Source organism: Lissotriton vulgaris, chromosome 6 (assembly GCF_964263255.1).
Source record: "Lissotriton vulgaris chromosome 6, aLisVul1.2, whole genome shotgun sequence".
Lineage (NCBI taxonomy): Eukaryota > Metazoa > Chordata > Amphibia > Caudata > Salamandridae > Lissotriton > Lissotriton vulgaris.
Genome location: NC_141694.1, coordinates 899,918,025 through 899,936,768, shown reverse-complemented (window position 1 = coordinate 899,936,768; position 18,744 = coordinate 899,918,025).

Sequence of the window (18,744 nt, the reverse complement as noted above, 5' to 3'; positions counted from 1 at the left end):
CTACAACTTCTATGTAGATCGCTCTTTTCTGCAAAGACAAATGACAAGAATGTGAATTGTTGGTGTTATGACACTCGTCATAAGAGAGGGGAACTGATAGAGCGCATACAGCTCTCTAATTGTAGGGGTGCACTATACTCATGATTTAAACTGCACCGCATATGTTTTCAGTGTCACAATTAATTACGTTTATTAAATGCCTTTATTCTACACGTTGGCTATTTCCGAGGTACCTTGGCTTCTGCACAGGTTACACAGTGTTGTACATGTTTTTCGATATCCCTTCTCATGGCTGACCACCAGCATCGCCAAATTATTAGTACCTTTGTTTTTTGTATCCCTGGATATCCTGCTCCTGGAGAAATGTCCCCATTTCATGACTGGCTCTTTTAACTTAAAATCAGGGATGAAGGTTGATAGAGCGCATACAGCACTCTAATTGTAGGGGTGTACTAAACTCATGATTTAAACTGCACCCGCATATGTTTTCAGTGTCACAATGAATTACATTTATTAAATGCATTTATTCTACACGTTAATCAAGAAATTTAAGATGTCTTATGCAGACTTCGCATATATTTAGAAGACACCATTATTTTGTATCTACAGGTGCAGTGACACATTATATTCATATTCATGTTCGTGTGTATTAAAGTTGCCTGCAGTCTAGGCCCCGAGCTGCAAGGTCTTTACAGTTCACTTCTTCAGCTACTTTGGAATTAAGTAAATGTATCATAGTTTGTGCTGGAACAGTATGTTTTCATCCCATTGAAGGCAGAAGAAATGTATCCTCATTATTTTAGTTTAAGGAGATAACTGGAATGTATTTGAACAGTCTGAGAAGCGAAAGGGAGGATATTGTCTGTGCCTGGCCTATCTACACTCCAAGGTCAACAAAGCAAAGAATATTTCAATGAAGAAATCATGGAAAGCTACCCATGTGTTAAAGAAATGAAATGATTGGGGACGTGAGACATTGAGTAGGGGGCTGAATTTATCCTTTTGTATTATGAGCAGGGACAGAACGTTAGACTTCTAGATTTTCGGAGGAGAGGGAGCATCTCAAGAATGAGCTCCATAGCCTTAAGCTAATTGACCCATTTTCACGTGAGTTCTTCTAAGGAAGTCTACACGTGCTGACACCTTTGGGAACTGAGATAGTAGAGCATCCATCTTGGGTTGTGTAATAATCCTGGAGTTTATAGTTTTGTGTCTCTTTTGCCGGATCAATTATATGCGCAGATTTGGTGCTGTATTCATTTTCTTGTACCTATATTCAATGATTTTGAGGTGTGTCTATATCTAATTATTTTTGGCCTTATAATACAAATCCATAACTGGAATTTGGAGTTTGTAGTCTTTACAGGGTGACTGCAATGTAAGTATAATTTTGATGTGTTTCTTCCCCTCAACAACATATTTTAGTAGGCAAATAAAAGACCATCGTAGCTGAACTTGGATGGTAAGGCAAGGCCCAAGTGTGGCGTTACCAAGATCCTATTTTGATACAAAAAAAGTATTTCTGTCTATTTTCCTTTTGTTTGACTCTTGAGCCACCCAGTCTAAAGGATGAAGAACTTGATAAACTTATTTTACTTGATGTAAAATGCTTTTACATCCTCAACACTCTTTCCTGTCAACACTGTTATGGAGTTTGGACTGAGAACCTGCTTCTGTTATTACTCCTGTTGAGACAAGGTATCCACCTTTCTATGTCTAATGCCTGGTCTACATGTGCCCTCAATCATTCCTTGAGAAGAAAAGGGACCACATTACATGACGAGGATTCCTATACTAGTTCATCACAAAAAAGTATCTTACCACCTTCTTCACTTCATTTGGACCTGTATTTCCAGGACATAGTACTATCCAAAGGGGTTGTTTATGGACCCTCACACACCCTATTGGTATCATGCATCCTCATCGGGTCTCACCTTGGTCCCTATAAATCAAGAAAGGCTCAACAATCTTCCAGGAAGCTCTTTAAATATTATTCCTAGCTGGGTCTAAAAGATTAAAAATACATAAAGGACACCCCAGTTTCCCTTCATTCTTTTAATTTTGATAATTCTTTTTATTAAACCTTATTGAATACGACATCACAGGATTACATACAGCGGATTCAAGCATTTACACCGGTATAGATATTACTAGTTACAGAGTACCTTCCAGGGAGACACAGTAATCAACAATCTTTATGGTGAGACTGTCAGATCATTCAAGGGGGAGCAGGCGGTTCACAAATATGTCCAAGAAAAGTGTTCCATTTTCCCCAGATAGCAGACCATTTTTTTAGGGCAGCCACGTGCGATATATACAATTTTTTCTCTGATCATGCACCAGTCCATGTCCACCTTCCAGGCCTTGAGTTTTGGCAACACTTCTGTCCCCCACAATTGTGCGATGTTCCTTTTGGCTATCATTAGATCCAAAGTAACCCTCAGTTTGTTTTTAGTGTTGAGGTCTCTGGGCTCCCATACATTCAGGAGACACCTGTCTGCTTCAGGCCTTAGCACAGTGTCTAGTACCTCACCCACAGAGTCATGCACCTTCTTCCAATAGTTCTGAACACACCCACATTCCGATATTATGTGCATAAAGGTGCCATCTAGGCCACGCAGTCTCTTACATTTCCCATCTGCCGCTCTATCCATTTGCGCTAGTCTGGGTCCTGAGATATAGGGGACGATTAGGATGTCGGGCAGACTGGCGGGGGCAATCCGCCCGACACCCTTCCCTGAATTCCCCCCGCCATATTACAATGGTGGGGGGACTGCAGCAGAGTAAAACACCGCCCGCCACTTTTCCGCCCAGGTCGCCTTGAGGCCGGGGCGGAAAGGGAATAATATGGTGGCGGTGTCTATCAGACACCGCCCAGCCATATTATGATGTGCTTTAGGCAATGCCTTTCCGTGGCGGCAATGTCACGCCACGGAAAGGCAGGCGGACTTCACTCTGGGGGCCCCGTGTGGGCCCCCACAGTGAAGGAGTGTAGGGGCTGCACACGGGGGGGCATTTGCATAATCAAAGCAGCAGGCACCACGCGGTATGAATATGCAAATGTAAAAGTGTTTTTTAAGCATTGTGGCGGGCGGTGCTGAGTGCACCGCCCGCCACAATGCCTTACATGCAGGATGTGCCTGCCACTGTGGCGGGCACATCCTAATACCACCCCAGGGACCCCCGCTCTTATGGCGGGCGGTCCCGCATACCGACAGGATGGCGGGCAGACAAAGTCTGCCCGTCATCCTAATGACCCCCATAGACTATGTAAAATTTTAGTTGGACAAGGTGTACCCTGGATGAAATCACCACCTCTCATGGGGAAGGCACCGCTTCCTGTCACTCCTCATCGTCCAGCTCTAACCCATCTCTCTCCCAACGCTCACTTATCGGTCCGAGGCGCTTTGGCGAATTATTAATCAATTTTTTGTAGTTGAGGGAAATTGCCTTGTCTGGCTGGTAGCCATCTAGTACCCTGTCCTCTAGTGGGGAGGATTCCGGGTGGAGGTTCCCCCTTGCAGATTCGTTATGAGGGCATGCCGGACTGGCCGGTACCTGAAATATTTTGTGTCTGCCAGTTCATGATTGAGCTGAAGCGATGTAAACGTCACCACTTCGCCTCCTTCCCATAGATCTTCGATCTTTGATAACCCTGTGAGATCCCATTTGTCGAATCTCTTAGACTTCCCCAGGCTGCCCAGCTGTTCTGAGTCCCATAGCGGGGTGGTCAACGTGAGTCTTCTGTCCCACCCCAAGCTGCGGTGCGCTGCATGCCAGACTTAGACTGAGTGTCTAGTCGGTCCCATTAAGGGATACCTTTGGGGCCTGGGGTAGAGCACTCTATTGTGGTTCCCGCCAGGGAGTATCCATCTATCCATTATATACCCCCGATCAGCCCCAAGTGAAATAATTTATGGCGGCAAGGTGGGCTACCCAATAATATTTTTTAATGTCTGGGAGCCCAATTCCTCCGTCGTACCATCTGAATGTAAATTTATGTAGCGGTATTCGAGGCCTACCATCCCACTGCAGTTCTCTCTGGAGGCCCTCAATCTCTTTGAAAAATCTAGCCGGGACCAGATCCGGAGAGTTCTGCAGGACATAAAGGAAGCACAGCCGGGACATCATTTTGAAAAGCGCTGCTCTTCCCAGCAGTGACAATGGCAACGTCCTCCAGCTCCCAACGTCCCGCTTCAGTCTCTGCAGTGGGGGAAGGAGATTGCGTTCATAACGGAGTTTAGCGTCAGAGGTGACATATATTTCTAAATATTTGAAGCCCGTTTTTGCTATTTGATTAGGGCAACCCCTGGGTGGGGGAGGAGGATTCCCATGGAGAACGTAGAGTAGGGACTTTCTCCAGTTGGTCTTGTACCCCGAGTTCTTCCCAAAACTGGTGAAAATGTCGAGTACTATGTGGAGTGATGTTTTCGGAGAGGCAAGATATAGAAGAATGTCATCAGCATATAGGGAGATGCGATCTTCACATCCCTTCATCCACTTGAGTACCCTGATCATTGGATCTCTGCGTATCCATGCCGCTAACAGCTCCAAGGAGAGAGCGAATAGTAAAGGCGAGAGCGGACATCCTTGGCGGGTCCCTCGACCCAGAGTGAATACCTCAGATTTTTTATTGTTGACCATCACTTGTGAAGCCTCACCCACCCGATATAGCCGGGTCCGAAGCCCAACTTTGCCAGGACTTGGAAAAGGTATGGCCATTCAATGGTATCAAATGCCATCGTGGCATCTAGCGAGACCACCAAGCTTCTTCCTGGATTGTGTCAAATCTTCCCAGCACGCCATGTAGTTGTCGTAAGTTTAATGCAGTATTTCGGTGCGGCATGAAGCCCAACTGGTCGGGGTGTACCAATTTACATATGAGTTGGGTCAGGCGGTTAGCCAGTAGTTTTGCCAGAATTTTAGGTTCTGCATTCAGCAGGGAGATGGGCCTACATGATGAGCAGTCATCTCTCGGTTTCCCTTCCTTATATATAGTGACCAATGTCGCTACCCTCTGGTCATGTGGGAGCCAACCAAATTCCCTACTCGCCTCAAACATGGCTTTAAGCCGGGGGGCTAACTTATCTGGCTGTAGATTGTATAGCTCAATGGGCAAGCCGTTTGAGCCCAGGGCTTTGCCGGGTTGAAGGTTTCTTATCTCCTGCGCTATGTTGTCAGCCGCAAGGGTACTATCTAGTGCTTGCCGTTCCTCATGAGACAATGTGGGCAGATTGATGTCAGTGAGAAGCGTTTTTGAATCTGCTTCTGGCAAATCAGAGCTTCTTTGATATACTGCCTTCTAGTGGTCCGCAAACTCGTTGGCTATGGCCTGGGGATCTGTTATCTTGCCACCCAAGTGACTTATCATTTCTGGTACCAATCTACTCGCCCTTTCTCTCCAATCTAACCAAGCAAAAAATGTCCCTGCTTTATATCCCTGGTCATACAGTCTGCCATCCTTGTCTCTGTAGATTTTTGGCCATATCTGTAGCAATGGCTTTATACTCATCTCTTTTCAGTTTCAAAGCATGGAGTTGGTCCTGCCGGTTCACTTCTTCCAACTCCTCCTCTAGTTGGAGGAGTTTATTCTCTAGGTGGGCCAGATCTTTGAACTTCTCTTTCCGCACTCCGGCAATTAACCCCAGCGCTTGTCCCCTCATGACCATTTTAAATGCTTCCCAGAGAGTCAGGTGCGATCTGACCGACCCTTTGTTGTCCTGGAAGTAGTGATCTAGGTCCTGAACGAGTGCGTTTTTCACTGTGGGGTTACGAAGGTGCCACAGGTTAATGGGTGCAATGGTTCCCACTCTTTTTTCACCCAGGATGGGGGCATTAGCAAGTAGTCTATCCTGGAGAAGCTATTATGTGCCCCTGAGTGAAAAGTGTATTGTTTACTATCTGGGTGGTACGCACTCCAGACATCAGGGAGGCCCATCGCTTCTAAGAAGATAAGGAGCCAACTACTCCCATCCCCGATGTTTTGTGGTGGATCGTGATCTAGGGAGCCCAAAACTACAGAGTTGAAATCTCCTCCCACAATCATGCGCCCCTCTGGGAATGAGAGCATGATGGTGCCCAAATCTCTAAAGGTCTGGCCCTGAAGGCCCGGCGGAACATAGACGGCCATCACTGTGAGCGTATGTCCCTCCCACTGCCCCGAGATCGCAGCATACCGGCCTAATTCGTCAGTCCATGTGGAGTGGGAAACAGTGCTTGAACAGGATACCCACCACCCTCGATCCAGAGGTGAAACCGGAGTGGGCCACTAGTTTTTATCCCCACCTATTTAATGCTTTACAGATGCTGCCCACCAAATGAGACTCCTGGAGCAACACTACATCTGGGGTGTGTTGTTTGATATACTGTAATACTATACTATGTTTTATTTTATCTCTGAGCCCGTTGACGTTCCAGCTCAGGAGTTTAAGGCTCTTGTCCCATTGCGTAGTCATTAAATCTAAAATGCTCCGTATAAGGTGCTTGTCGTCTATTGTTCTGCCATATCAAGTGAATTTGTGTGTGTTGTATCCTTCCAACCCCTCCCCAACTACCCCCTCCCTGCCCCCCTGTGCCCTGTGCGACTGTCTGGTCCCCACCTCCCTTCCACCATAAGAACAACCTCCCCACCCTCTAGATTCAATGTGGTTCATTGCGTCTCAAGCCCTTGAACAATGTATATGCATACAATCAACTGGAACAGAGTCGACACCGTTACAAAACAAACACCCCAATCAAGAGTCACTTCTCTCCCTGCTGCCCTGCTGCGTAGGTTTGAAACTACCCACATCCCCAACTAGCAGAGCGCCTGTCGCCCCAATTAAGAAACAATCAACTATTGCAGGGGTTGCCGGGCGTCGCCTCTCAAAGGCACCCAAGGGCCTGTGCAGCAGGGATTCTGCTCCTACACAGAACTGTTCATAGAGACTTGGAACCTCAGTGAATTAGGGTGTGCCAAAACTCACCTTAGTATCCAAAATCCCCTAACCAGACTAGCATCAGTATTTCATTGGTTCTTCCATACCACCAACGATTAGACAACCCAGAACATGGAACTTAAATTACCTCAGGCAATGTGGAACACATGAATACTCTTTCGTTATACTCTCATACCAGTCCAAAACAGGGAGTAAAAGAAGACACAAGCAAGTTTGAAATATTTATTTCTAATACCATGTTCTCATGCGCAGTATCTTAGCTAATACAAGCAGACATATTATAAGCAACAAGATTATCAGCATAGTTACTATTCCATAAAATACAATGGGAGAAAGCATGTTACAATGCTAAATGGAAACAGGTTTAAATATAACTTTATTTCACCACCCCTTGCTAGTAGGTTATTTTCATTCTACAGAAGGTCTCTTGGGATTACAAGGGTGGCCCCATACCTCTGGTACTTAGCAGAAATTAATCACATCAGATTCTGCACCAACTCTCAGCATGCGAATGTTCTCCAAGTGTGTGTGATCATGCCTACGCAGTGCATTATTAAACGCACCAAAATCAGAGGTGGCCACAGCTGCATATATGTTATGTCTAGAACGTGCGCTGACCAGTCCGAACAACAATCACTGTGTTGAAATAACCTTGAAGGCCTCAGCACTCACTGTTCAGACAAAGCTTACCAAGCAAGGAGGCGCTAGAGGGCGCACAAGCAGAATGGCCGCACTCATGTGAGGCTCCTGCAGCCTGGAAACAAACTCCGACATTTATCCTGTATATCCGACTCCTTTGCCCGTCCAAACCACCCACGGATGCAGAGAACACCGATGTGCCGCCTCGGTGAAAGTTTCAACGCTCCACGCCTTACCGCCACAAAGTTATGACAAGCGGAGTTTTAACCGAGGGCTGAGCTGGGCTAGACTGGGCGCGCTGTTGGGACCTGCAGCCTACGACAGACCGCGGCGCACCACGAGGCACACAGGCCTCTAAGAGAGAACCCCGGGGAAGCGACCTCCCTTCGGCGCTGATTGGGGACCGGTGCCCGGGAGAAACGGAGGAGTAATAAACAATACTGCTGGCCACAGCGACGCCTGTATCTCCCCAAATCAAGGTTTGTGCGGCAAGTGGGGGAAGACTGGACACTGGGCAAGGCGAGCTGCCTGGAAGGGGGACTACTAGACTACTGAAGCCCTGTAACAGGGCGTTGAAACATTTACATGGCCTGCAGACCTCGCAGCGGGGATTGAGAAAGCTAAAACACCCACCCCCTCCGCTCCTGGACATTGTAAATCGGGCTCCGTCGGCAGCGTGATCCGACCTGAGCGCGGCGCGGCACGACCCCCCTGCTGTAGGAATTAGACCCCCTCTGGGAGAGCTGTCTGCGCCTCCCGGCGGGATACCGGGATTTAACTGAAACGTTGGTTGGTGGAGTGAGACGCCTGCATCTGCGGGGTCAGCCAAGCGAGCCTCCACTCTTGCAGCGGATTCTACAGGAGACCATTGTTCATAAATAGACCCGCCGGAACGCCTGGCCCGAAAGGCCGTTGATTACGGTGTAATACCTTAAGGAATTGCCTGCTCACGATGCGGGGGTCGCCGATCTGTGCGCTACTATGAGGCCTGCCGAAGTTCGCCGCACAGTATTGATTTGCCGCATTTTGCCTCACGTTCCTGCTCTCCCTAACTAGAGATATAAGGGGCTGCTTGCTGAGCCACGTGGGCAGGTTGCATTTGATACCTGGGACTACAGAAGACCACTCACGACATTTCCCTGTCTCCCTGGACAGTAGTGCTGGGAATAGAGAACAAACTCATCAACCTCCCATCTCCACCTAACTAGCTGCGACTGCCGCTGGGCTGTACAATACTGTGGCTACTCCGCCAGAGACAGGCATTGAACATATATACTAGCCAGCGTCCCAAAACTGATATAAACTGCCCAGGCGCCTCAACATATTAGAGGCGGAGACACCAGAACGCGTGGCTCTTACTCATGAGTACAGGCTCCGGCCCTCACCGGGAAGACCGCGAAAAGCGATTCTCACCTACCACGACCAGTCCCTACAAGAGACCTACCATGGGCAAACCAGACAATCGGCAACCCAAACTGACATTCGAATCCACCACATCAAAGAAGGGGCTGCGAAGCGCACAAGACGCAGGGAGCTCTCAGAGCCCTTCGACGACAGGAATGGGTTCTAACTCCGCCACGTCTGAACTGCAACAGATGATGCAAGAAATGAGGCAGGGGTTTGCCACAATAGTGGACAAAGTCGAACGGATGTCATCAAGAATGGACGCTATGGTACAAAAAATGGATGTTCAGGAAGAACGCATCACTGCAACTGAAAGGCGTATATCCGAAAATGACGACACCACGGCCTCACACACAGCGCAACTTTTGAGAATGGACAATGTCCTCAGAATTATCGCTGCAAAGAATGAGGAGTTGGAAGCTCGCAGCCGTCGGAATAACATTTGCGTAATAGGCGTGCCGGAATCCACTAACACGGGGCGCATGGAAGAATACATGGAGAAGATACTCACTGCTGCGATTGGACCTGATGCGTTCTCCAAACAATTTATCGTTGAAAGGGCGCACCGATCGCTTGGGCCGAGGCCTAAGCCTGGAGACCCTCCACGACCCATCATTGCAAGGCTCCTAAATTACCGCGATCGGGATACTGCGTTGCAAGCAGCACGCACCAACCAAAACCTCACATGTGAAGGTGTCAGTTTCTCCATTTACCCGGACTTCATGCCTGTAGTGCAGGAACAACGACGCAAAATCCTGGAAGTCAAGAAAAAGCTCCGAATATTACAAGTGGACTATGCTCTGTTATACCCAGCAAAATTGAGAGTGACGCATCAAGCTAAGCAACACTTCTTTACAAACCCACAACAGGTGGAAGACTTTTTGAAGACATTGAGACGAGAGCGTGCTGGGAATAGACGCAATGGCGATGAACGACAGGAAATTTTCCACTCGGCAAATGAAGATGAGTAATGTAAGGCGCTGCTTACCGGGGTACTGAACTATCCCTTGGGTTTTAACTACAGGCCCACTGGAGTGATTCATATGAAAGAAGACTCGGTTGCTGTTCGAGGGTCCCAGGGATGGGTACTGGACTGTTGGTGGTAACGTATTCCAGGCACCACCCCCCCTCCCTTGAATGCGCCCAAATGCGGCTGAACAGGACGAAGGGCGAGGTGTGGGGGGTGGCTCTGTGCGCACCTAGGACGTACTCCATAGGGTGTACCCCAATGTACTTGTTGACTCTAATGCAAATGTTGGGTTGTTTTGGGGTTGCTGAGGGAGGGGGGAGGGATGGGGCTACTGGCAAGTTGGGGATGCTTCAGTGGGTGGGGGGTGGTGTTGAGCTGTTTGGAACAAATTGGTTTTTTTGTACTATCATCCCTAAATCGGTTGATTATTTGAGGCATGAACTCCGACGTTTAAGTACAGGAGTGAATAACATATGCTATAATTTAGACTTGCATACTGATCTGTTTTGGATTTTGATATGGGATTGGATACGCACAATGTTTTTGCAATGGAGGGAGGACGGGATGCGAGACCTTGCACAGTATTGGATGGGGCTTATCGCATTGACAGTTGACATTATTCTAGATGCTTCTACTTTTGGATATCTGCGGTTGTTTCAGAGGGGGGGAGGGAAAGAATGTTTGTTTACAATTTACGAGATAATCTTGGGCGCGATGACTATCGAAGAGTTGCTACACCTTGATACGATAGGATTTTGTGATAATGATGTGCGAGAAGGCATTCTCGCAGTGCATTTTGTACACATGAGCACTGATCTACAAACAACCACCGGCATGTATGTTACTTTGAGGCCAGGAGTAATTGGTTGTTGGCCTATACCAGATAACCTTTTAAGGATAAGAGCCTACACCACTCATGGGGGGACACTGACTTAAATGTTTTAACGTGGAATGTAAGGGGCTTGGGGGACCCCAGGAAACGGCGACATGTTCTATCATACCTGGACCGCCACTCGGTGCACATAGCCTTTCTCCAAGAGACTCACTTCAGGGTGCAGACTGCTCACACCTTTGCCAGCAGGTGGGCAATTCACACAGTATTCTCATCCTTTTCACCATATGCCAGGGGTACAGCGATTTTAGTAAAGAGAGGTACATCCTTTACCATGGCTGGTTCCAAGGTAGACTCTCAGGGGAGATACTGCATGATGTGGGGCAGACTAGGACACATCGCAGTCACGTTGGTATGCTGCTACGGTCCCAACATTGATGATCCTGAGTTCTTCATTGAGCTATGGGCGGCGATAGTGAGAACGGGTCCACATCACCTCATTTGGGGGGGGTGACTTCAACATTACACTAGATCCTACCTTGGACAGGTCGCACCCATCCCCACACCAGTACACTAGGGCGAGGACGGAATTGCGTGCAGCAATTACAGACCACAATTTAATAGACGCCTGGAGACATCTGCATATTGACACGCTGGAAGGCACACACTTTACGGCACAAGCACGCTCATGGGCAAGGCTTGACTATATATTCCTAACACCACAGCTCTATACTCCGCTTGTTCAGTCACAACATCTCTCCAGAACATATTCGGATCACTCGCCTGTGAAAATCACGCAGCGTTCGACGGACCTAGGTCCCCCTACAACTGCTTGGCGACTGCAACCTACGATGTTGCTTGACGCCACCTTTCAAGAAGAGCTGCGCGATGAATGTTTAGATTTTTTCAAGAGGAATAAGGATTCTGTCAAGGACGTTGAGACTATCTGGGACGCGTTCAAGGTAACTTTGAGAGGGACTTGCATTGCTAAGGGGTCCGGGGTTCTAAAGAACATTGTGGCCCGACTGATGACACTAGAAAAGGAACTTAAATGCCTTGAGGCATCATTGGCTATAGATCCCACTGATTCTGCCCTCTCGAGTGTACGTGAGAAAATTTCTGAGTACACTGCTGAAGCCACTAGGGAATCAAAATTTAGGGGCAAGTACTGGACCGCTCGCCGCTATGGCGAAGGCGAAAGACCAGGGAAGGCCTTGGCTGCCACGATTAAATTGACGCGTGCACCCAACATTATATTAGAACTCGAAGACCCGGAGGGTGAGGTGATTCGAGACACTGCACAAATCCTCAATTCCTTTGTGATGCACTGCAGCACGTTGTACAATTCCTCCAGAGTAGGGGATCTTCAACTACAAGATTACCTAGTTGATGTCTCCCTTGGCTGGCATAGTGATGCACAGAGGGCCTTTCTAAGTGCACCTTTCGAATTGGATGAAGTGAGGGACGCGATTATGGGTATGCGGTCAGGGAAGGCCACGGGACTCAACGGAATCCCAATAGAATTTTATAAAACTTATATAGACTTTATGGCCCCAGTACTGTGAGAGGTCTACGAAGATGCCCTTGAGGTGGGCCACTTACCGCCCTCTATGCGGGTAGCACTTATTACATCGCTACTCAAACCCTGGAAACCTGCGAACAAATGTGACTCTTATTGGACACTTTCCTTGCTAAATTGCGATGTTAAAATACTTGCCAAACTTATTGCTAATCGTATCAGCCTCCTGCTCCCCACCCTGATATTACCCGTCCAATCCGGATTTGTGCCTGGCAGGACAACCTCACATAATTTACGTACTTTTTTCTCTGTCCTAAACTCAGTGCACGAAGACCAACCGATGGCTGCCATATTCCTCGATGCCACTAAGGCTTTTGACTCCCTTGAATGGGATTATGTGTTTCGGGTCCTGGAGAGGATGGGCTTAACGGCAATATTCATTTCCTGGATTCAACTCCTTTATGAGCGTCCGGTGGCCAGAGTACTTATTAATGGCAGACTATCCTCTGAATTCCCTGTCACCAGTGGGACTGGGCAGGGGTGTCCTCTATCGCCTCTCCTATTTGCGATAGCTACAGAGCCTCTAGCCGCCAAACTGCGACAGCATCACAGGGACAGCGCACTACGTTGTTTTCAGAGGCAAATACTAATATCGATGTATGCAGATGACATCACTTTGTATGTGCGTGACCCCAGCGAAAACCTGAACCCCATTCTCAGGGAATTTACACGATTTGGTAGGCTCTCCGGAGTTCAGATTAATTGGGGTAAGTCTTGCATATTCCCACTCACACCATCCACAACACAGTTTGGATTGGATTACCCCATCACCTGGTGCGAGGGTGATTTCAAGTACTTGGGTATCCGCATAGAGAAAGATAGAGATGAACTACTCCGAGCCAACTATGACACTACGATGAATCGCATTATTGATAACGTTGCACGGTGGATTACCTTGCCTCTTTCTATGGCTGGCAGGACATCCTTGATTAAGATGGTAACCCTTCCACAATTACTATACCTATTTTTGAATATTACATTCTACCCGGGCAGGTCCTTTTTTCAGCAACTTCGGACGGAACTCATCAAACTTGTATGGGGCGGGAAATCGCCTCGACTAAAATGGGACACCCTGATTAGGCCCTATAATCAAGGCGGGTTTGGCATACCAGATTTTGAATTGTATTATCAGGCAGCTCAAGCTCATTATGCCTATTTTTGGGTACATCAGCCTAGATACTTGCCTCAACTAGTCGCTGAGCACTGGCTAGCCCATCCTATCCCCATAGAAGGCGCATTATACGCTTTGGTACCAGGCAAAGATAAGACGCCCACAACAGTAATGAGCACGGTTACTGCATGGTCCCGACTGGCTGCTAGGTTGGAGGCTACAATGCTCTGCGCCGCTGTTGCCACTGGCCTACCACCCGAATATGCCCTTATTACAGGAAGCGGGATTTCGCAAGCTGCTCCACAGGGTGCATGTTGAGACATGGGGAGACCTATATCATAACGGTACGTTTCGCTCTATGGAACATCTGTATGAACGCATACAACCATCTCCGCTTGATGTCTTTCTATACATCCGGCTTCGTCAAGGACTGAAAACCCTAACGCCTGACTTTCCAAATGAACCTTTGGCCTTAGCTCCTCTGCAGCTTATACTTCAAAATGACACCCCTTGTAAGCTAGTATCGACACTATACACATCAGTACACACACAAATAGATTACCTACCATTAGCAGCCAGACTGAAATGGGACCGACAATTGGAGACACCACTCACGGACAGACAGTGGGCATTTTGTCTCCAGCAAACAGAACGCATTTCTGCTAGCAGTAGATATAGACTTATACATTACAAATTTCTGCACCGCATATATTACACCCCGGCCCGAATGTGTAGACTTCAACTTCGCACTACTGACAATTGTGACAGATGCCATGCTCCAGGGGCTGATTTTTTACATCTTGCATGGGCGCGCAATGCAGTCCAGCTCTACTGGGTTCAGGTACTCACAGCACTGTCCAAAATGATTCACGCTGAGATAACTCCCTCTCCTGCTCTAGCGCTATTAGGGTATGTGGAGCCCCTGCAGGCAGTACACCGCAAGTTTGTTGTGCTAGCCCTCTTGGTGGCTAAAAGGAGAGTTGCATGTAGACGGGGCAGGGGCAGGGGCAGGGCCCCCAATTCAAGGAATGGCTGCGTGATCTTACTTATTGCCAGGAATAGTTAAATACATATTCTGAGTTGTTGCCAATAGCTTCACAGCCCAGGGATGTCTGGGCCCCTTTGCGATGTTACCTATTGCAAGAGAATGTCGAGGCCGAGGAGGGGCCAACTGTTTAAATGCTCCCTTGGCTGCCTCACTGGGGTATTCTCTCAATGTACAAACGTGTGTGGGGTACTGAGAATGTGGTCCCAGCCTGTTGCGAAGGGTACTGTGTGCGGGATTTCTGGAGGGGGGGGGGGTACTATACAGGCAGGCATTAGATCAACCTGTTCTGAGGCTGTTCGTAACCTGGGCTGCCATGTCTTAAACGTTCTCGCTCGAAATATGCTATTTTCTGGAAGGCCTCCCTTTGTGGGCATACAATGTTGATATGAGAGGCCTGGCCTGTGATAAGTGCTATAGCTGAATGTACTATTAGAATAACTGATAATAATATTGTATCAATATGCTGAAGAATATGTATCCGGTGATCTGGTTATGTACATACATTGTGGATAATGGACTGAAATGTGTACATGTAATGCACTCTTTGATGACGTTTATTGCTGTAAATTTCAAAAATAAAGTTAAAAAAAAAAAAACAATTACCAAGCAAGGCTGCTAATATAGAAAAGCATATTATTCTCGTGTGAAGCAAAACACTCTGCTGGACTCTAAAAATGTATTATAATATGTTGTGTGCAAAAGGCTGCAGAAAGGAAAAATGGCGTTTAAACTTCTAATAAGCTCATGTCAACTTAACACAGTGTAAATGCAAGGTACAGCCTCACGACAGCCGCTTCCAGCCCGGCTAAAGAAAAAACTGTTGCAGTGTAGCCCAAATCTGCAGCACCAGCCATTAAGAAAAGTACATTTCCCCACTTACAAAGGCCAACCGTGTACATTACGGAGGACGGTATCAAGTTCAGGTCCCCAGGTGTCCGTAGCGGCAGGGTCATTTTTGGTGGGTCTCCGGGGTCTCTGGACTCATTGATCTACAGTGTCAGGACTGGTGATTTTGTTTATCTGGCGCCTCCCACCCACATGGGGAGTCAGGTGACCACTCGCGGGTATCTCTCCAACTACTTCCAACACTACAAGTGTCTTTCTGTAGGCTTCCTTCTCCCTGCCAGGTCTGCACTTCCGAAGGATTTGTGAAGAACTAAGACTTTCCATTAGTCATAAACTTGAGTTTTGCTGGACAGAACATCTGGTATTTAATGCCCTTTTCCCTTAGGGCTCGTTTCTCTCCTTCGAAGGTGCGTTGCTCCTGCTGCACCTTGAGGGTAAAGTCGGGGAAAACCAGCACTGACGCGTTTTCATATAGGAGGTCTCCATGAAGTCGCGCAGCTTGCAGGATGGCGTCCCGGTCCCTATAGTTGAGGATTTTGCCAATGAATATTCTTGGGAGGCCCCAGACTTTGGCTGGGGAACCAGGGCCCTGAGCGCCCTCTCAAAAGTGAAGAAGATGGAAAGCCGCTTTCGTTTGAGGTCCGTGCTAGGGCCCTCAATCCTTTCCGGGACCCCCACCACTCGGATATTGTTCTATGAGGCCCTCCCCTTCTGATCTTCAAGCCCCAGAGCCCCTTGCTGGTGTTGGTGGGACAATTGTTGAACTATTCCCTCTAGCAGACGTATGGCAGTTTGCAGCTCTGTAATGTTCGTCTCTGCCGTTGTAACCCGCTCTGACTTCTTGTTCATGTCTGCCCTTAGGACAGTGGTTCCCAATCTGTGCGCCGCGGCGCCCTGGTGCGCCCTCCAGAGTAGCCAGGGGCGCCGCGCTTCAAAGGTTTCACATTTTCCCATTCGTCATAAATTGAAGGTAACCAACATCTTTACAATGCAGTTATTTAGCAAAAGCATAAAACCTCTGTCCACCAGATGGCAGCAGAGCGTTCGTTTTTGAGAGGTCAGAACCAAATGGATTTCTCGCATTTCCTGCTTAAGCAGCCAGCAGCCAAATGCGAGGAAAAGCAGAGTGGAAAGATTATGGTGAGTGGAAACCTGGTGTGAACATGGGAGAATGGGACAGGATAGGGAGAGAGAAAAAAAAGGAAGGAAGGTGGGAAGCGAATTTTGAGAGAGTGTCTAAAGCACAAAGAGAAGAAAGGGAAGGTTATCAAAAGTTTCCTGTCTGTAACAGGAGGGAAGGTTAAGGTCTCACTCACGCAACTCTGTCAATATATTTGACAGAGATTTATCTAGTCCTGAGTTGAAGCCTTGGTCACTGCAGAGCGCCGGATAAATGCAATTGCACTCAAGCAGTCTGGCGCCTGGTTTGAAGCTGTGTGCTAGAGGCAAGTCCTCTGGCTTCCCGTAGAAGTGCTCACTCTGGGGGAATGCGGAGTTACCCATTAACATTCTTTCACTGTATGGTGGGGATTGGTGTCAAAGGCCTATTCACCTCTGGTTTTGGGAGGTATTCTTTCTCCCATTGAAGATCAACTTTGAATCAGGCCTTAGACCTGCCTACACCCAGGGGCAAAACAAGCCCATTTATTTTCGAGGCTCGCCTTTGAAAGCATGTGGGGGCAGATTTACAAGCCCCTTGCGCCACTTTTACTTCACTTTTAACATTGGAAAAGTGATGCAAAAGTGGTGCAAGGGGCTTGTAAATCTGCCCTCTGGAGCTTAAGGTACTCCTAGACAGAGACCCCGAGCCACTGCAAGTGCAGGAGAATGGTGCCCACCCGCACATGCCAGGGCCCATCACAGCAGCGAATAATTCCTGCCAATCAACATGTGTATCATGGGAAGGATGTAACTGTCATTCAACACGTTCATTCCCAGTCTTAAATCTCTTGCACTAACAGAGGGGTACACCATATGTAGGAAGAACATGCTGCCACAATAGCTGCTATGGGCATCGAGCATGCTAAAAAGGCATTGGATAGTGACCGGGCAGAGGCCCTTCAGGAGCGCTGCAGAGTTTCTAAGGGGTCTCTAGACCATCACAGTGATCTAGACACTGCCTCAGTAAAACTGGCTTTATATAATTAAATTAACATAACTGCTTCATTTTACTCACTATAAAGTGATGCACATTTGTAGAGTCACACATAAGGAGTACCCTAAAAACATCAAAATGTCTCCTATGTTTACAGAAAACTTAGCAGCTATGCTATATTTAACTATTTAATCATATAAAGCCAATTTTACTAAGGCAGTGTCTAGAACACTGTGATGGTCTAGAGACGCATTAGAAACTCTGCAGCACTCCTGAAGGGCCTCTGCCCGGTCACTAAAAAATGTCACATAATAATAGGGAGCCGCAGCAAACGATCAATAAGCCAAGGGAGCCATGGGTTGAAAAAGTTTGGAAAACACTGCCTTAGGAGGTTCAATTCAATCGAGACTTTGTCAATTTTTGTTTCCATCGTCATTCCCAGGACCAGTATAGCTGTCATGATGGAGCTGAGCGATGGCTCGGAGGCTTCAGCTGGACCTCCCGAGGTGCCGTCGTCTGTGGCGGACTATTTCAGAACCGCATATTTGTCCAGTTTGTTAGATTGCACCAACTCGGCAGAGGGCCCGGTTCACCCCAACTACCTAGAGCAGTCCCTGTGAGCCTCTGATGACGCCGCAACCCCTCCGGCACACAATACCATCTGGCTCCTCAGCTCCATGTAACGGGGTGGAGGCACAATGTCGGGACACCGGGAACACAAGTCCGGCTTTCACTCGTCTTGGCTGGCTCCAAGTCACTAGGTCTGTGCAGCCGTTTCGCCGCCGCTCTCCACAGAATGCTCCTGCTGGATTGCACTTGAACTCCGCCCCTCACCTCCGGAGGCCTCCACAGACGTCCAGCCGCACGGCTTCACATTCCGCTATCTCGGCCATTACTAGGTGTAGCTCATCGCAGGTGGGCGCATTTTGTTTCAGTTGGTTTCCGCTGGCACTGCGGTCAACAGCAACCCTGCAACGGAGGAGAAATGCAGGATCTATCGGGCTTTTTGCTTCGGTCCCCGTGGAGCAACTCCTTTAGGCTGCCATCTTGGCTGACACCAGGCCATGCCCCTGTTTCCCTTTATTCTTGGGTGCCTTTAGTATAGTTAAAAGATTTTATATAACAGGGTGTGTTTTACGGAGATTTTCTACTCTACCACCCTAACTTCTTGTCAACATGTTTCAGCCTTCTAAATGGCCTGTCAAAGGTCCTGGGGTTTCATCAGGACTAATCCTAGGTTTATGCCCATGCTAATATTCGTTAAGTCTTCTGTCAATTTTTT